Genomic DNA, 21269 nt, shown 5'->3' with positions numbered 1-21269 from the left:
GAGAAGCAATACTGGACCATTAGTGTTCTCTAAATTTTGTCATTTGCTGTTCCAGTTGCTTCACAGAGAAATGAAACATGTTCTTCGTAAGTAACATTTGGTACACCCTCATAACCATCAGCAGGAAAAGACACTTTTGTCTTCCCAAGACAAGTTGAATGGAAAGTGACAGCATTTAAAATGGTGTTCTTTGCTTTTTCTCTGTTTAGTTTTGAGTCTCTTCTTTTAAAATCAGACTTTAGTTTTAAAATGGGGGTAGGGAGATTACTTTTTGCTTTTGGTGCCACTTGGCAATATTAATTCTTTTAAGAATATTAATATAAATTCTTTAAAAAAAAAACTTTAAAAACATGACTGTTCTGATATAAACTTTATTTAGTTAATAAGACTATTAGCGTTACAGCATACCTAAAAGAGTAACAAGTAACAACATGGCAGCAAATCGTAGAATTTTAGACCTGAAAGGACTTGAGGGAAGGCAGTTGTGTGTTTAAAAACTTATAGTTCGGGGCTTCCCTGGTGGCGCAGTGGTTGAGAGTCTGCCTGCCAATGCAGGGGACACGGGTTCGAGCCCTGGTCTGGGAGGATCCCACATGCCGTGGAGCGACTAGGCCTGTGAGCCATGGCTACTGAGCCTGCGCGTCTGGAGCCCGTGCTCCTCAACGGGAGAGGCCACGACAATGAGAGGCCCGCGAACCGCGATGAAGAGTGGCCCCCGCTCGCCACAACTGGAGAAAGCCCTAGCACAGAAACAAAGACCCAACACAGCCAAAACTAAATTAATTAATTAATTTAAAAAAAAATTCTATGAGAACAAAGTTTAAAAAAAAACACTTATAGTTCCTTTAAAGTTCTGACTAACAAGGGCCTCCTGGTACTGATCACCTAGTATCCACACTAATAGGATACTATGGTAATGTTAGGGGTAATGTTAGGTGCATGTTCATAGTGACTACTTTACCTGGTAGGTGATTCAGGCTACAATTCTACTCTCTGAGAAAAGTGCAGAATTCTCCCATACACCTAGAATACAGCTGAATTTAGTCATCTTCCATCCCAAACACAGAGATATAGGAAAGTGTTAAGTATTCCATAACTCGTAAAAAAAAAATTCATACAACAGAATATTATTTGGCAATAAAAAGGAATGAAGTACTGCTACATGCAACAACATGGATGAGCCCTGAAAATATATCCTAAGTGAAAGAGGACAGTCATAAAAGACCACATATTGTACGATTCCATTTACATGAAATGTCTAGAACAGGCAAATCCATAGAGACAGAAAGTAGATTAGTGGTTGCCTAAGGTTGGAGTGATAGGAGGAATGAGAAGTTCACTACTAACAAGAACATGGGTTTCTTTTTACGGTGATAAAAAGATTCTAAAATTAGACTGTGATGATGGTTTCACAACTACAAATATATTTTAAAAAACACTGAATTGTATACTTTAAATGGGTGAACTTTAAGGTAGGAGAATTATGTCTCAAAAAAGCTGTTTTAAAAAGGAGTATCTAACGTGGCAGCCTACACATATACACACATAAAATATATGCATATATATATATATATATATATATATATACATAAATGTATATATACTGATTTACAGTGAGTTCTCAATTATCAGCCTGCATTTTATCCATTGAAATTTTAAAATTAAAACTTCCAGGACCTTCAAGATGGCGGAGGAATAAGACGTGGACATCACCTTCCTACCCACAAATATATGAAAAATACATCTACATGTGGAACAACTCCTACAAAACACCTACTGAACACTGGCAGAAGACCTCAGACTTCCCAAAAGGCAAAAAACGCCCCACGTACCTGGGTAGGGCAAAAGAAAAAAGAATAGAGACGGGACCTGCACCTCTGGGAGGGAGCTGGGAAGGAGGAAAAGTTTCCACACACTAGGAAAACCCTTCACTGGTGGAGACTGGGTATGGGCGTGGGGGAAGCTTCGGAGCCACGGAGGAGAGTTTAGCAACAGGGGTGCAGCGGGCAAAGCAGAGAGATTCCCACACAGAGGATCGGTGCCGACCAGCACTCACCAGCCCGAGAGGCTTGTCTGCTCACCTGCCAGGGCGGGCGGGGGCTGGGGGCTGAGGCTCAGGCTTCAGAGGTCAGATCCCAGGGAGAGGGCTGGGGTTGGCTGCGTGAACACAGCCTGAATGAAGGGAACTAGTGCGCCACGGCTAGCTGGGAGGGAGTCCGGGAAAAAGTTGTAACTGCCTAAGAGTCAAGGGACCATCGTTTCAGGGTGCGCAAGGAGAGGAGATTCAGAGCACTCCCTAAACAAGCTCCAGAGATAGGCACGAGCCACGGCTATCAGCACAGACACCAGAGATGTGCATGAAATGCTAAGGCTGCTGCTGCAGCCACCAAGAAGCCTCTGTGCAAGCACAGGTCACTATCCACACCTCCCCTCCCAGAGCCTGTGCAGCCCACCACTGCCAGGGTCCCGTGATCCAGGGACAACTTCCCCGGGAGAACACACAGTGCACCTCAGGCTGTTGCAACATCACGCCGGCTTCTGCTGCTGCAGGCATGACCCATGGTACCCCTCCCTCGCCCTGGCCTGAGTGAGCCACAGCCCCCTAATCAGCTGCTACTTTAACCCCATCCTGCCTGGGTGGGGAATAGATGCCCTCAGGCAACCTACACACAGAGGCAGGGCCAAACCCAAACCTGAACCCCAGGAGCTGGGCAAACAAAGAAGAGAAAGGGAAATCTCTCCCAGCAGCCTCAGGAGCACCGGATTAAATCTCCAGAATCAACTTGATGTACCCTTCATCTGTGGAATACCTGCATAGAAAATGAATCATCCCAAAATTGAGGCAGTGGACTTTGGGAGCAACTGTAGACTTGGGGTTTGCTGTATGTGACTGACTAGTTTCTGATTTATATGTTTATCTTAGTTTAGTTTTTAGCACTTGTTATCATTGGTGGATTTGTTTACTGGTTTGGTTGCTCTCTTTTTTTTAATTACATTTTTATTTTTTATTTTAATATAGTATTAATATTTTATTTTAATAACTTTATTTTATTTTATTTATTTATTTTTCTTTCTCCCTTTTCTCCTCAGCCGTGTAGCTGACAGGGTCTTGGTGTTCTGGCGAGGTGTCAGGCCTGAGCCTCTGACATGGGAGAGGTGAGTTCAGGACATTGGACCACCAGAGACCTCCTGGTCCCAGGTAATATCAATCAGCGTGAGCTCTCCCGGAGATCTCCGTCTCAATGCTAAGACCCAGCTCCACTCAACGACCAGCAAGCTACAGTGCTGGACACCCCATGCTAAACAACTAACAGGACAGGAACACAACCCCACCCATTAGCAGAGAGGCTGCCTAAAATCATAATAAGATCACAGACACCCCAAAACACACCACTGGACTCGGTCCTGCCCACCAAAAAGACAAGTTCCAGCCTCATCCACCAGAACACAGGCACCAGTCCCCTCCACCAGGAAGCCTACACAACACACGGAACCAACCCTACCCACTGGGGGCAGACAACAAAAACAACGGGAACTATGAACCTGCAGCCTGTGAAAAGGAGACCCCAAACACAGTAAGTTAAGCAAAATGAAAAGACAGAGACATACGCAGCAGATGAAGGAGCAAGGTAAAAACCCACCAGACCAAACAAATGAAGAGGAAATAGGCAGTCTACCTGAAAAAGAATTCAGAGTAATGATAGTAAAGATGATCCAAAAACTTCAAAATAGAATGGAGAAAATACAAGAAACGTTTAACAAGGACCTAGAAGAAATAAAGTGCAAACAAACAATGATGAACACAATCAATGAAATTAAAAATTCTCTAGAAGAAATCAATAGCAGAATAACTGAGGCAGAAGAACGGATAAGTGACCTGGAAGATAAAATAGTGGAAATAACTACTGCAGAGCACAATAAAGAAAAAAGAATGAGAAGTCTGGACACTGTAGCGGCCTGAAGAGGAGGTCCAAGGCCCGGGCCCCGGCCGCAGCAATGGCGAAGAGGCCCGAGGACCTAAACCTGCCCAATGCCGTCATCACCAGGATCATCAAGGAGGCGCTCCCGGACGGTGTCAGCATCTCCAAGGAGGCCCGGAGCGCCATCTCCCGCGCCGCCAGCGTCTTCGTGTTGTACGCCACATCCTGTGCCAACAACTTCGCGATGAAAGGGAAACGCAAGACACTGAATGCCAGTGATGTGCTCTCCGCCATGGAGGAGATGGAGTTTCAGTGGTTCGTGACCCCGTTAAAAGAAGCTCTGGAAGCTTACAGGAGGGAGCAAAAAGGCAAGAAGGAAGCTTCAGAGCAAAAGAAGAAGGACAAAGACAAAAAAACAGATTCGGAAGAGCAAGACAAGGGCAGGGATGAGGACAACAATGAAGATGAGGAAAGGCTGGAGGAAGAAGAACAGAATGAAGAGGAGGAAGTGGACAACTGAAGAGGATGGGGAGATGCAGCTCGGAGGGTACCACTCTGAAACACCATACATGTTTGTGTGAAGCTTTTTCGTGCTGGACAGAGTAGTCTTAGGCAGAAGATCGAAATAAAAACGGAATTATCATGAAAACCAGCGCTTCCCAGACTCAGAGCATCTGAGTAGCGGAATCCTGTTTTGCTTAATCAGTCTCAAGGTTATGACTTTTTAGCAAGAGAGATTCTGAACAGCTAATTTAATTGGTCAATTTGAACTCTCTTGTTTACTTACACGTATAGTTAGGCAGTTGTTGATCCCCAGTTCCCTCCCCACCCCCCAAAAAAAGTAATAATAACTTCCATGCTGCCGACTGTGTTCCAGATCATAGAGGCAGTCAAGGCTCAGGAAAAATTGGGGTTTGATCATGGTCAGCCTATTTGATTGTACAGTATTTGGCAATACTAGCTTATTTCAGGTGATCAGAATGGCTTAGCTTTAGGAAATTACTATAAGGGTTCGAGAGAACAATGAAATCTGTTCTACTGTCTCCTCACTTGACAGTAACATTAATTGAAGTTTGGTTTCTACAGACCCACTTGGCTTGGACCCCTTCTGTATTGCCTATAGGCATGTTACCTGCTTGGGTTGCTATGTCCTTGGCACATAACGCTTTTAAATCAACAGAGTAGAATTAGTCAAGCAAGGTTGCCAGTGTCTTACTCTTGTAAAACAGATGGTTTAGTCTTAAATGCACCTCACTGCCTGTGACTGTACAGCTTCAGGATTTGTTGTCACCTCCTGGAAGGTATAAAATTCCAGGCTTTCTCTTCTTGTAGTCCATCTCCTAGACTTGTGACTTGGCTTTTCATTATTCCAGTTCATGACAAGTTCCAGACTTTATTTCTTCTAGGCACAACTTTCTCCCACTGTGCTTCTCACCTCCTGTCTCTGTTCTGCCTCTCCTCTGCTCCCCATTCCCACTTTTTCTGTCCCTCTTTTTCTCACTTCTCCCAATCCAGGAACTTGGATGACCTGCTTAATATCCCAAAGTGTGGTTTCCTCTGATTCCCTAGTTCTAATCTCATGTCTTTTAAAAATGATTTTGTAAACCTGTCTGAACCATAAGGGAAATCTGATGGTGCTCAGGAATCTAATTCCTCCCCTAACCCATCCCCTTTAACTGCTTCTAAAGTATCTCTGTTGACCTTTCCTAGTTTTCTTCTCTTTCCATTTGGTGCTTCGAGCACTATTTTGTTCGTCCCTATGTTGAGTGCTTGGAGGTTGAAAGGTAGTGAAATGTAGTGTGACACTGTTAATTTGTTAAATGAATACAGTGGAAAGTTTGTTGATAAATGAATGAAGAATATTGAGAAAATTATAATGCTTTGTATAAATAAAAATTCCTGTTAAAAGTGAAAAAAAAAAAGAAAAAAGAATGAAAAGAATTGAGGACTGCCTCAGAGATATCAGAGACAACTTTAAATGCACCAACATTCTAATTACAGGGGTCCCAAAAGAAGAAGAAAAAAAGAGAGGGACTGAGAAAATATTTGAAGAGATTATAGTTGAAAACTTTCCTAATATGGGGAAGGAAATAGTCAGTCAAGTCCAGGAAGTGCAGAGAGTCCCATACAGGATAAATCCAAGGAGAAACATGCCAAGACACATATTAATCAAACTATCAAAAATTAAATACAAAGAAAAATTATTAAAAGCAGCAAGGGAAAAGCAACAATTAACATACAAGGGAATCCCCATAAGGTTAACAGCCGATCTTTCAGCACAAACTCTGAAAGCCAGAAGGGAGTGGCAGGACATATTTAAAGGGATGAAAGGGAAAAATGTACAACCAAGATTACTCTACCCAGCAAGGATCTCATTCAGATTCGATGGAGAAATTAAAACCTTTACAGACAAGGAAAAGCTAAGAGAATTCTGCACCACCAAACCAGCTTTACAACAAATACTACAGGAACTTCTCTAGGCAGGAAACACAAGAGAAGGAAAAGACCTACAATAACAAACCCAAAACAACTGAGAAAACGGTAATAGGAACATACATATCAATAATTACCTTAAATGTAAATGGATTAAATGCTCCAACCAAAAGACACAGGCTGGCTGACTGGATACAAAAACAAGACCCGTATATATGCTGTCTACAAGAGACCCACTACAGACCGAGGGACACATACAGACTGAAAGTGAGGGGATGGAAAAAGATATTCCATGCAAATGGAAATCAAAAGAAAGCTGGAGTAGCAATTCTCATATCAGACAAAATAGACTTTAAAATAAAGATGATTATAAGAGACAAAGAAGGACACTACATAATGATCAAGGGATCAATCCAAGAAGATATAACAATTGTAAATATTTATGCACCCAACATAGGAGCACCTCAATACATAAGGGAAATGCTAACAGCCATAAAAGGGAAATTGACAGTAACACAATTATAGTAGGGGACTTTAACACCCCACTTTCACCAATGGACAGATCATCCAAAATGAAAATAAATAAGGAAACACAACCTTTAAATGACACATTAAACAAGATGGACCTAATTGATATTTATAGGACATTCCATCCAAAAACAACAGAATACACTTTCTTCTCAAGTGCTCATGGAATATTCTCTAGGAGAGATCATATCTTGGGTCACAAATCAAGCCTTGGTAAATTTAAGAAAATTGAAATTGTATCAAGTATTTTTTCCAACCACACACTATGAGACTAGATATCAATTACAGGTAAAAATCTGTAAAAATTAAAAACACATGGAGGTTAAACAATATGCTACTAAATAACCAAGAGAACACTGAAGAAATCAAAGACAAAATCAAAAAATACATAGAAACAAATGACAATGAAAACATGACAGCCCAAAACCTATGGGATGCAGCAAAAGCAGTTCTAAGAGGGAAGTTTATAGCAATACAATCCTACCTTAAAAAACAAGAAGCATCTCAAATAAACAACCTAACCTTTCACCTAAAGCAATTAGAGAAAGAAGAACAAAAAAACCCTAAAGTTAGCAGAATGAAAGAAATCATAAAGTTCAGATCAGAAATAAATGAAAAAGGAGTGAAGAAAACGATACCAAAAATCAATAAAACTAAAAGCTGGTTCTTTGAGAAGATAAACAAAATTGATAAACCATTAGCCACACTCATCAAGAAAAAAAGGGAAAAGACTCAAATCGACAGAATTAGAAATGAAAAAGGAGAAGTAACAACTGACACTGCAGAAATACAAAGGATAATGAGAGATTACTACATGCAACTATATGCCAATAAAATGGACAACTTGGAAGAAATGGAGAAATTCTTAGAAAAGCACAACCTCTAAGACTGAAACAGGAAGAAACAGAAAATATGAACAGACCAATCACAAGCGCTGAAATTGAAACTGTGATTAAAAATCTTCCAACAAACAAATGCCCAGGACCAGATGGATTCACAGGCGAATTCTATCAAACATTTAGAGAAGAGCTAACACCTATCCTTCTCAAATTCTTCCAAATACAGCAGAGGGAGGAACTCTCCCAAACTCATTCTATGAGGCCACCATCACCCTGATACCAAAACCAGACAAAGATGTCACAAAGAAAGAAAACTACAGGCCAACATCACTTATCAACATAGATGTGAAAATCCACAACAAAATACTAGCAAACAGAATCCAACAGCACATTAAAAGGATCATACACCACGTTCAAGTGGGGTTTAACCCAGGAATGCAAGGATTCTTCAGTATATGCAAATCACTCAATGGGATACACCATATTAACAAACTGAAGGAGAAAAACCATACGATCATCTCAATAGATGCAGAAAAGCTTTTGACAAAATTCAATACCCATTTATGATAAAAACCCTGCAGAAAGTAGGCATAGAGGGAACTTACCTCAACATAATAAAGGCCATATATGACAAACCCACAGCCAACATCATTCTCAATAGTGAAAACTGAAACCATTTCCACTAAGATTAGGAACGAGACAAGGTTGCCCACTATCGCCACTATTATTCAACATAGTTTTGGAAGTTTTAGCCACAGCAATTAGAGAAGAAATAAAAGGAATGCAAATAAGAAAAGAAGAAGTAAAGCTGTCACTGTTTGCAGATGACATGATATAATACATAGAGAATCCTAAAGATGCTACCAGAAAACTACTAGAGCTAATCAATGAATGTGGTGAAGTAGCAGCATACAAAATTAATGCACAGAAATCTCTGGCATTCCTATCCACTAGTGATGAAAAATCTGAAAGAGAAACTAAGGAAACACTCCATTTACCATTGCAACAAAAAGAATAAAATACATAGGAATAAACCTACCTCAGGAGACAAAAGACCTGTATGCAGAAAACTATAAGACACTGATGAAAGAAATAAAAGATGATACAAACAGATGGAGAGATATACCATGTTCTTGGATTGCAAGAATCAACATTGTGAAAATGACTATACTACCCAAAGCAATCTACAGATTCAGTGCACTGCCTATCAAACTACCAATGGTATTTTTCACAGAACTAGAACAGAAAATTTCACAATTTGTATGGAAACACAAAAGACCGCAAATAGCCAAAGCAATCTTGAGAAAGAAAAACAGAGCTGGAGGAATCAGGCTCCCGGACTTCAGACTATACTACAAAGCTACAGTAATCAAGACAGTATGGTACTGGCACAAAAACGGAAATATAGATCAATGGAACAGGATAGACAGCCCAGAGATAAACCCACACACCTATGGTCACCTTATTTTTGATAAAGGAGGCAAAAATATACAATGGAGAAAAGACAGCCTCTTCAATAAGTGGTGCTGGGAAAACTGGACAGCTACATGTAAAAGAATGAAATTAGAACACTTCCTAACACCATACACAAAAATAAACTCAAAATGGATTAAAGACCTAAATGTAAGGCCAGACACTATCAAACTCTTAGAGGAAAACATAGGAAGAACACTCTATGACATAAATCACAGCAAGATCCTTTTTGACCCACCTCCTAGAGAAATGGAAATAAAAACAAAAATAAACAAATGGGACCTAAAGAGACTTAAAAGCTTTTTCACAGCAAAGGAAATCATAAACAGGACGAAAAGACAACCCTTAGAATGGGAGAAAATATTTGCCAACGCGCAACTGACAAAGGATTAATCTCCAAAATATACAAGCAGCTCAGGCAGCTCAATATAAAAAAACAAACAACCCAATCCAGAAATGGGCAGAAAACCTACATAGACATTTCTCCAAAGAAGATATACAGATTTCCAACAAACACATGAAAGATTGCTGAACATCACTAATCATTAGAGAAATGGAAATCAAAACTGCAATGAGATATCACCTCACACCAGTCAGAATGGCCATCATCAAAAAATCTACAAACAATAAATGCTGGAGAGGGTGTGGAGAAAAGGGAACACTCTTGCACTGTTGGTGGGAATGTAAATTGATACAGCCACTATGGAGAACAGTATGGAGGTTCTTTAAAAAACTAAAAATAGAACTACCATAGACCCAGCAATCCCACTACTGGGCATATACCCTGAGAAAACCATAATTCAGAAAGAGTTATGTACCACAATGTTCATTGCAGCACTATTTACAATAGCCAGGACATGGAAACAACCTAAGTGTCCAATGACAGATGAATGGATAAAGAAGATGTGGCACATATATACAATGGAATATTACTCAGCCATAAAAAGAAATGAAATTGAGTTATTTGTAGTGAGGTGGATGGACCTAGAGTCTGTCATGCAGAGTGAAGTAAGTCAGAAAGGGAAAAACAAATACTCACGTATATATGGAATCTAAAAAAAAAAAAAAATGGTTCTTAAAAACCTGGGGGCAGGACAGGAATAAAGACGCAGATGTAGAGAATGGACTTGAGGACACAGGGATGGGGAAGGCTAAGCTGGGAAGAAGTGAGAGAGTGGCATTGACATATATACACTATCAAATGTAAAACAGATAGCTAGTGCGAAGCAGCTGCATAGCACAGGGAGATCATCTCAGTGCTTTCTGACCACCTAGAGGGGTGGGATAGGGAGTGTGGGAGGGAGACGCAAGAGGCAGGGGATATGGGGATAATGTATATGTATAGCTGATTCACTTTGTTATATAGGAGAAACTAACACTACAATGTAAAGCAATTATGCTCCAATAAAGATGTTAAAAAAATTAGGGCTTCCCTGGTGGCGCAGTGGTTGAGAGTCTGCCTGCCAATGCAGGGGACACGGGTTCGGGCCCTGGTTTGGGAGGATCCCACATGCCGCGGAGCAACTAGGCCCGTGAGCCACAATTACTGAGCCTGCGCGTCTGGAGCCTGTGCCCCGCAACAAGAGGGGCCATGATAGCGAGAGGCCCATGCACCACGATGAAGAGTGGCCCCCACTGGCCGCAACTGGAGAAAGCCCTTGCACAGAAACGAAGACTCAACACAACCAAAAATAATTTAAAAAAAAAAATTAAAAAAATAATTTCCTCACTGCCTTGATAGTATGAAGATGGTAATAATAATAATGACAAGATAACAATATTAAGTATTCATTGAGGAAATACTATGTGCCAGCTATTTCCTAAAAATACATAATCTCATGTAATCCTTACAAAGTATCTAGGAAATAGATTCGATTACTATCCATTTTAACATACATTATTTCTTTTAATCCTTAAAACAGGAACTATTATTTTTCCCCATTCACTGAGACTGAGAGTGGTGAAATAAAGCGTTCTAGGTTTCACAGCTAGCAGGTGGCAGAGCTATGATTTGAACTTTGATCACTGTGCTCTGCTGCCACTTCAGCTACCCATTCCATCCCACCCCACCCCACCTCCCGCTCTGTACAGGTAATTGAGTCTCAGTGAGCTAAAAGAATCTTACATTACTTTTGTAGATAGCATCTTATGGAGTGGGAAAAATCCCAGAATCAAAAGCTGAGACCCAAACTGCAATATGAGTCATGATACAAATAACAAGGTCAGCCAAATTCGAATCCTATCATCTGCAAATGTAGAAAATGGAATAGAAATTTTTCAAGGTCCTGTTGGCTTAAAAATCCATTTAGTTCACAAAACACTTACTTAAAATTCTGAGTGTTCTGCCCACAATCTTGCCAAAAGAAATGGTTTCTTTATTTTCTGCCCCATGTCTTCGTGACTATTATTGTTATTAGGTTGTAAAAATATTAATTATAACTGGAAAAAGAAAGCATAATTAACATCCATTTATGAAGTTCAATACTACCCATGAGCAATATGCCACAGGATTTATTTACTTTTTATTATGAAAAATGTTAAACATACTCAAAAGTAGACAGAATAGTATAACAAACCCCCATGTACCCATCACACATCTTCAAAAATCACCAACGCATGGTCAAGTTTGTTTTATCTATATACCCTCCCCACTTTGAAGGAAATCCCTGGTGTCATAATATCTCTGTAAACGTGTCAGTACATATGTCTAAAAATATTAACAATAATATCTTAATATAATGACAAACTGGGGAAATGAATTTTAACATGTAAATGACAACAATAATGTAAGTATTTTAATTCACTGATTTTATTTTTAATGTTAATTAAACCTATCTGTATATTCAAATTTTCTATAACTATTATTTCTATTTTAGTCTGTTATTTCTATATATGATCTGCTATTTCTATAATTAACCTTTCTCTACTTTATTCATGAAATGTCATATGGCACCATATCTAATGTATCCATAAAAAAGAATATTAAACATTCTATATACTCTAACCTCATTCGATTTTGTTTACTCATTAAGCTTGCCTGGATATCAAAAAGAAATTATTTGGCATGATTTGTTTGTAATTAACCTTTGCTGCCTTCCACAGTTCAATTTCTTGTCCTCTTGGTGACATCAAATGACTACTTTATTAATTGTTCCAGTAATCTGCCAGCTATTATTATTCTCCAACTATATATATTATCCAACTGAAATGTTGATATAAACTTTTTTATTCTGTGACCCTTATTTTTTGTATAACTCTTTTAAGTATTTTGCTCCTATCAAGCTCACTCTTTTGTACTCCTTCTCTAACTTGCCTCTCCCTCCAAAAAATGTCAACTATTAAATTATTAATTGATATTTTGCCTTATATGGTTTGCCTTGAAATTCCTTTGGAAAATTAATTTTTAAAAATGAAAAATTAATTTCATTGCCTTAATATAGCTGATGATCAAATAATGATGAAATCAAACAGAAGTAGGAAAATATAATTTAAAAATACAAAACATCAAATTTTGTGTTCTAAATTTAATATCAGTTTCACTAGTGCAAGAGACATTTCCTCTGAGAAAGAATGATAATTACCATTTGAACCTTAAGTAAGGATTTTCCTGAGGCCCCAGAGAACCATAAATAACATAGTTTTTTTTTTTTGAAATAGACAAAAATAGAAATTTTCCTTTTCTTTCATCATGTTAACAGGAAGTAAAACAGATTACAAAAGCTGGGGCGAAGCAATTAGCTTCAAAATAACTGCATGGCAAGACCTAAATGCTGGATTTAGGTTATCAAGACTAAATAAAGGCCAGTCATCATTTCACTGTTATGGTAGTTCAATCATAAGTCAGGGCTTATGGGAGTACCTCACTTATCAAAATAAATATATTTTGGAAAGTTGGAAAAGTTGGGAAATTTTCACAAATCAAGTCACATTGCAAATTCATTAGGAGTTCACTAATTAAAGGTAACCTGAAATGAATCCTTTCATACTGCAAAATCAAACAAAGTGAATAAAAACTATTTGTTTTGTGATTAACCACCAATAAAAATAATAGCTAAATTTATTAAGTGCTTAATTCTGTGTGCTGCTTTCTGTGCTCTTGCTTTACATCTGTCCTTTTCATAGAGACCCTGTTAATGCCCACACCATATGTCCTTGACTCATCTGTGAGTTCTCTTGCCAGTGATGTGGACAGTCGTACTGATACTGATATCTTCCCACTTAAAGAACCCACAGCTTTTACCCCACTTCCTCTCTAGGCTTCCTGGGTTCACCTTGAAAATACACTTCCTGCACCTAAATCCTTATCCTCAGGGTCTGCTTTTGGAGAAAACATTAATTAGGACTTCTGGTAACAGAAGTGGTACGAGAAAACAGATCTTCAGAATGGGATTCTGGAATTGTATCACTTACTGGTCAGGGGGCATCAAGGATCCAATTTCTAATGATATATGAGCGGTGATATCCCATTAGAGGTCACAGCAGTACAATGACTAAAATTCTTACCTGAGGTGGACTGAAATGTGGTAGAGGAGGAAGGAGAATGTACAAGCTTATACAACAGCTCTAATACTTGAAAGACATGAGGGCAATCATAATTAAGATTTTGGAATTCGTATTTGTTAACTTGGGTAAAACACCTATCAAAATGCAGGGCACGCGACTTCCCTGGTAGTCCAGTGGATAGGACTCTGTGCTCCCAATGCAGGGGGCACGGGTTCGATCCCTGGTCAGGGAACTAGATCCCGCATGCATGCCGCAACTAAAGATCCCGTATGCCCCAACTAAGACGCGGCACAGCAAAAATAAATATTTTTTTTTAAAAATACACTTATAAAAAAAATTCAGGGCACGCTGTAAAAAAACAGCACGCTATAAAAATCAGCATTTAAAGTAAACCTTATCTCCTGTACCCAGAGAGCAGACTGTACTGAAAATCAGGTCTAAGATTTGACTGAGTAGCTGAGCTACAAAGAAGACTAAACATATAGCCCCAGCAGGTCTCCCTTGCTGTAATCAGGGCTCTGATAGGAAGAGAGCAAGATAGTGAAACATGGGATGCTGATATTGGGTTCATTAAGAACATGAATGCTCATATTCCGCTGAACCCTCTGGGCTGAAACGACCCACTCCATTCCCTTTCATAAAGGAAAGCAGCCTCTAATTGCTTGGAGACTTGTGAAGGCCATACTTCAGGAAGATGTCCTCCTCAAGATCCGCACTGTCTCCCCTCATTACCTCTAGACCAATAAGTAGGGTCAGATCTTACTCATAATCGCTCCAATTGGGTAGTACAGTCTCTACTATGGGAAGAAATAATTTATTTATTTCTCAGGCTGCTGAGCCTGTCTGACATGTGTCATCGAGAATTGGGGCACATTTATGGAAGTGTACCTTGAGGGTGGTAGGCCGAGGAAGAGGCAAGAATACTAGAGAAAGGAAAGTGCATTAACATGGAGGCATGCTCCTGTGACTCAGAATATAACTTCTAGCAAGAAAACCTTAAGGAGGTTCTAAAACACTGATGGGATGTCAATGGCAGTGATAGGATTCCAAAATAGCAGGCACCTGAGGTAGCACTTAACCATTAGAAACAAGATTAACGTATTTGCCATGAAAGACAGTAAAATCAGAGCAGCAACCAGAGAACCTTGACCTGCAAGGATCTGTGACTATGGCTAATAAATCATTAGCCATATTTTTGTAGAGGCAAAAGAAATGGGTAGTATATTCATTTGCTAGGGCTTCTGTAACAAAGCACCACAAACTGAGTGACTGAACAACAGAAATTTATTGTCTCACAGTTCTGGAGGCTACAGTCCAAGATCTAGATGTCAGCAGGGATGGTTCCTTCTGAGGGCTGTTAGGATCTGTTCCATGCTTCTCTCCTATCTTCAGGTGGTTTGCTGGCAATCTTTAGCATTCATTGGCTTGTAGAAGCACCACTCTGATCTCTGTCTTCATCTTCACACAGCATTCTCCTGTATGTGTTTTCCATATCCAAATTTCTCCTTTTTATAAGAACCAACCACGTTGGATTAGGGGCCCAACCTACTCCGGTATGGCTTCATCTTAACTAATTGTGTCTTCCATGACCTTATTTTCAAATAACGTCACATTCTGAAGTACTGGGGTTTACTACTTCAGCATATTAATTTTTAAGGGACACAATTCAACCCACAACAAGTAGCTAATAACACTATTTCTTGAATTTTATGGCCAGAAAAGACCAAGAACTGAAGAGCAGAAGATTTATGTGCAGTTTTCAGATCTAAGCCAGTTCAGAGACCTAAAGCCCATCAATGTAAGGGGAGGATGAGTCCTCTTGAGCAAAAAGAAAAAGTCCATGTTCCTCTAATCATTCTCCAAAGAGATGTGCTGCCATTTACCAGAGCAGCTCAACACTGGTAAAAGAGTAATTAATACCCAACCCATCCAGGGACTGTTGGATATAGTTTCTAAGCTGACATTGAAACCAGGGTACCCAAAATACCTTTATGGCTACCCAGTTAGAGTGGAAACATAGAGTCCAGATAATAAATGGAGTCCTGGCCCAAGTCCATCTCACAGTTGGCCCAATGGGTCTACAGACCCACCATCTGGTTATGTACCTGGTCCCTGAGTACACAATTGGGATGGAAATATTTAGCAGCAGCCAAAACCTAAACATTGGTTCTCTGACCTGTGAAATAAGAGCCATTACGATAGAAAGGGACAAAGGAAGCCCCTGATATCGCTTCCCCCTTGCCTTCTTTAAGGTAGTAAATCAGAAGGAACAATGTAGCCATGTGAAATAACAAAGATTTGCGCAACTCTCAAAGAGTGGCTCCTGCAAAAGACACACAGCTCATGGATGGATCAGTTTGATATGTTAGTGCAAGATAAAAATTGCTATCACACTACAGCCCCATGCAGGAGGGAACTACTGCAATGTTACTTAAAATATGGTCCACAGACTAAAGCTAGCTCACAAACTGTTTTTTATCATTCCATAACAACATATATACACAAGTATAAACAGTGAGAGTACACATTTGAAAACATTTATAACAATTTTACATTACCTCAATAACTAAGTGTGTGGTTTTATATTTTACAAAAGGATCAATCATGATGACTGAAAACGAAACAAAACAAAAAGTCCTTCACAAGGTCAGTTTGAGTAGCACTATTCTAAAGGGCAGTTGTGAAAGGAAATTTCACCATCAGGCAGAGCTTCATCATCTTTGTATGAGAGAGAAGTGGTTTGAGGTAAGGGTATATATGAATTATTGGACAGTGGCTAACAGCTCTGCTAACTGATTAGGAGCCTGGAAGGAGAAATAATAAATGATCAGACACAAAGAGGTCTATAAAAGAGGCATGTAGATGACCCTATAGAAGTAAACACAAAGTGTAAATAACCAAATAAGCATCTATAGCAGAGGAAGAACTGAACAACCAGGTGGAAAAGATGTCTCATCCAACGAATGTCAGACAGCCTCTGTCCTTGGTCACTTCGATACTTACACAGTGGACATGGTGGCAGGGATGGAAGCTATGTGCACGAGCACAAAAGTACAGACTCTTTCTCACTAAGGCTGATCTAGATATTTACAAATATTAACTGCCTGTAAGTGTTAGGCACCAAAGATTCATACATGTAAACCATAGCCCCTAGGAAGGCAAGGTCTGTTCTGAGTGCTAATGTATGGACAGAATTTAGCTGTGAGAAGAAAAGAAACAAGAGCTTTCCAAGAAGAGGAAATGGCACATGCAAGGCCATTTGGAGAACCATACAGAGTTGGGTTCTTTTTAACATCTTTATTGGAGTATAATTGCTTTACAATGGTGTGTTAGTTTCTGCTGTATAACAAAGTGAATCAGCTATACATATACATATATCCCCATATCTCCTCCCTCTTGTGTATCCCTCCCATCCTCCCTATCCCACCCCTCTAGGTGGACACAAAGCATCAAGCTGATCTCCCTGTGTTATGCGGCTGCTGCCCACTACCTATTTTATGTTTGGTAGTGTATATATGTCCATGCCACTCTCTCACTTCGTCCCAGCTTACCCTTCCCCCAGAGAAATGGAAATAAAAACAAAAATAAACAGATGGGACCTAATGAAACTTAAAAGCTTTTGCACAGCAAAGGAAACCATAAGCAAGATGAAAAGACAACCCTCAGAATGGGAGAAAATATTTCCCAATGAAGCAACTGACAAAGGATTAATCTCCAAAATATACAAGCAGCTCATGTAGCTCAATATAAAAAAACAACAACCCAATCCAAAAATGGGCAGAAGACCTAAATAGACATTTCTCCAAAGAAGATATACAGATTGCCAACATACAGATTCTGATAAGTCTGAATCCATGGAGAATGCCAAGACAAAGGGAGAGCTGAGATCATTAAATGCTTTGGATGCCAGGCTTTTATAATGAAGGTGACTGATAATTATTAAGGATTTTAACTAGGAGAGAGTCATGATAAGATCTGTGTTTTAACAAAGGCTTTCTGGCAGTAGGCCAGTTAGGAGTAATCCAGGAGAGAAAAGAGCTAAGGATATAGCATTAATGATGGGTTTAGAGAAAAGGAAAGGATACATTCAAGAGGTATTTTGAAAGGAGGCCAAAATTTGGTAAAACTAAGGAAGAAAGAGAAGTCTAGGATGACCCAGGTTCTTTCCTAATCATTACATCCTCTTTGCAAAAAAAGTCTTCTTTGAACCCCTATTTTATTTCTACCTTAGTGGACTTTTATTTTTGTACTTACTTATTCACATGTCTCTCTCCCCCGACTGGTAAACTCATTATGGGCAGACACTATGACTTATTCCCCTTACATGGTCAGCAGAGCCAGAGCTAAGCTGAGGAAAGTGAGGCACTCACTTTTGGGTTTAGGCCAGGGCAAGACTGAATCCCTTCTTTATTTAAAAGTTTGATATTTCATTCATCATGGATTTTTTTTGCATACATTGTTTTTTTAAATATTGCATTAAAATAGTATTTATCATGATTACTGAGGTTTTTTTGGCATCCTCTTAAATTTTACACCCAAGGCAAGTACCTCACTTACCTCACCCTAGTTCCTGCTCTGATTCTCAGTGCCTAACACAAGCAGGTATTTAAATGCATGGCGAATGAGGGAAAAGCAAACTAATGGCATAAACAGCAAGATGGATGGTGGTGCACCATTAACAGACAGTGAATACAGGAGGAGCAACAGACTCTGGAAAAAGATGATGAGTTTATAATGCATGTCAAGAGCACTGCCTGGTGTATCATCTTACAGATTCGTTTATTATTCAACACTGGCAGAATTTATAATACAAAATATTAAAGACTGACAGTACTCAAGGAATTGTCTTCAGGATATTTCCCCATTATCTTTTTAAAACTTACATTAATATTTGAGTTATTGCAGCAATATCCAATGTCTTAGCTCAGCTTATGAGTTAACATTGCTTAGGACACCAAGATGAACTGCTTGTTATACAAATGTATAATTAACACTTACAGACTTTGACATCACACTACCAATACTGTATCAGCAAGGCCTAACCTGACCTATGTGAAACAGCACCCTCATTACTTTATTTCTTTATCCTACCTCACTTTTCTTCATAACATTTATCATCACCTAATATAGTAATTTTATCTATTTTTCTTTCCCCTTTAAAAATATGAGCTCCATGAGAACATGGGATTTGTCTGTTTTGTTGTATCCTCGACACCTAGAATAAATGTCATTGAAGGTCATGACAAAGGGTGGGAAGGTGGCTGGAGGAAAGCTGACACTAGCACAGAAATAAGATAAAGAAAATAAATACAACCCTGTATGGATAGAAAACTGGAGCTAGGAGCTCAAAAGAGTGTAAATGAAATCCCCAGGGGCCAAAAAAAAAAAGATGAAATTGCTAACCAGAGCAATAAACTCGGGAGCTTACCTGCAATTGCCTTGGGGAGGTTTTCCAGTTAGGTAACCAGTGGGTTTGGGTTTTTACAGCCTTTGACCAGATGAGATCCAAATCTCTGTAGAAAGTTGGTACCTTCAAACGGCTACCTGCTTGGGTATCACTAGCATACAAGAAAATGAAAAGAAACTTGCCTCAGCCTGGGCTCTGGGAAGAATGAAAAAAGTCTTCCTGAGAATTCTTAACTATGACCTACTCTCAACTCTTTCAGCTTTAAATTTATACTATCTACATGGTCCAAGAATCCTAAGCACCAAAATCAAAATAAGCATTGGTTCTGGGGTGTGCTAGTTATCAATTTATTATGTCTTAGCTCCAAATCCACCCTTCTTTGTCCTGCTTTGTGATGCTGGGTCTAGACTCTATAAACATTTCTCCTCTACCTCATGGCACAATGTTAAGCTTTGTCAAAAGAGTGTCCTGAAGGGGCAAGGCTAATCAGCCCATTAAGAAAAAGGTAAACGACTTCAAGCAAACTGATTTGACCTGTTGAATATAAGAAAACAGACAAGTTTTTTGTGAAAACCTAATACGAAGTTAATACACAGAATTCTCACCTAACAGGCACTCTTTTCTCCCAATGGTAAAGCTGACTTTAATTTTTCAGATACTGAAATACTCCCCAATGATATCTAACATTCAAATAAATTTTCAGCTACATCGTTAACTCAATAGATTTATTTTTGAAGATTTATAACCTCATATCTACATGGATGGCTTTTAAGTGGCTTTTTAGGCCAGTAGACTCCAGTTTCATTTCTCATAAGATTGGTTGTTTATATATGCCATTTCACATTCCAAATATCTTCCCATTTTACAGAATGATAAAGTGTTATGTGTGTTTTGGCTACAATAAGAATGAAAAACATTCAGAAAAACCAGGCTTGCCAATTTATATATCTAATGCTTATCAGTATAATTTTAACTTGCTCTTTATTAGAACTGTTTAGTACAAAACACACCCCACCCCATATTCTAGCATGTAGCACCCTGTGATGTCTCATCTTATGTGTCAACTTCACTGTGCCATGGGGTGCCCAGAGATTTGGTCAAACATTATTCTGGGTGTTTCTGTGAGGATGCTTTTGAAAGAGATTAACATGTAAATCAGTAGACTGAGTAAAGCAGATTGCTCTCCTTAATGTGGGTGGGCCTCATCCAATCAGTTGAAGGCCTGAATAAAACAAAAGGGCTGACCCTCCCCCAGGTAACAGAGAATTCCTCCTGCTTGCCTGCCTTCAAACAGGAACATCAGTTTTTTTTCCTGCTTTTGACTCAAGCAGAAACACTGACTCTTCCTGGGTCAACCCTGCTGGCCTTCACACTGGAACTACACCATCAGCTCTCCTGGGTCTCCAGCTTGCTGACTCACCTTGCAGATTTGGGGACTTGTCAGCCTCCATGATCATGTAAGCCAATTCCTTATATTTAAATTTATTTTATATATATATGTGTGTGCGTGTATATATATAATCATGCTACTGATTCTGCTTCTCTGGAGAACCCTGACTAATACATAACCCAAATGATCTCCTACTGACTCCTACTAAAGCATCCCTCCTAAACAGCTCCACATACTCCAGACCTTTCCCTTTCTTCCCCATCTCAAAAGGTATTGTATTTATTGTCCCCTTTCCTCATCTCCCCCAACCCCCCATCCCACCACCTACTGGAAATATTCCTATCCCATCTCTGTAATTATGTAGTTAGAATATGAACTGGCATCTTCTTGAAAATCCTTCCTACTCTCTAGGCCATTGCTGTTGCTGTTTGGCTAATGGGGAGGGAGGGACATGTGTTCCAAGCTGGGCCTATAAAAAGCTACACCTATATATGAGATTTTTTTTTTTTAGTTTAGAAACTGAAAGAGAGTTGACTAAAGTCCATTTCTACCAGCAGCCATGTGCAGTAATCAGGCCTAAGACAACGAAGTAAACACACTGAGGCAGAAGCGAGAGCTGAAAAAAGAGCCCTGCTGATGATGCCCAACTCCCTTGTCCCATTCTTTCCTTAAGCTTAGCCTCACCCTGCCTCTCTCTGTCTCAGTCACATCAGTAAATAAATTCCCTTTTGGCCTAAACTGATTATGAATTAGGTTTCAGTCAGTTGGAACCAGAG

At 39.4% G+C, this 21269-nt stretch overlaps 1 protein-coding gene and 1 pseudogene across 13 annotated transcripts in view; one reads left to right on the top strand and one right to left on the bottom strand.

Moving 5' to 3' along the window:
• The window catches only part of ANKS1B (ankyrin repeat and sterile alpha motif domain containing 1B), a 1150138-nt gene that overhangs the window by 1063965 nt on the left and 64904 nt on the right, over window positions 1–21269 (bottom strand). The window lies entirely within an intron of this gene.
• Window positions 3942–4772, top strand: LOC309640593 (DNA polymerase epsilon subunit 3 pseudogene; annotated as a pseudogene). The gene has a single exon. The product of its transcript is annotated as a DNA polymerase epsilon subunit 3 pseudogene (transcript).

The sequence above is a fragment of the Balaenoptera physalus genome, assembly GCF_965194825.1.
Source record: "Balaenoptera physalus genome assembly, chromosome: 13".
NCBI lineage: Eukaryota > Metazoa > Chordata > Mammalia > Artiodactyla > Balaenopteridae > Balaenoptera > Balaenoptera physalus.
Note: the sequence above shows the minus strand (reverse complement) of the source record. Positions and strands in the feature narration are given on the sequence as shown.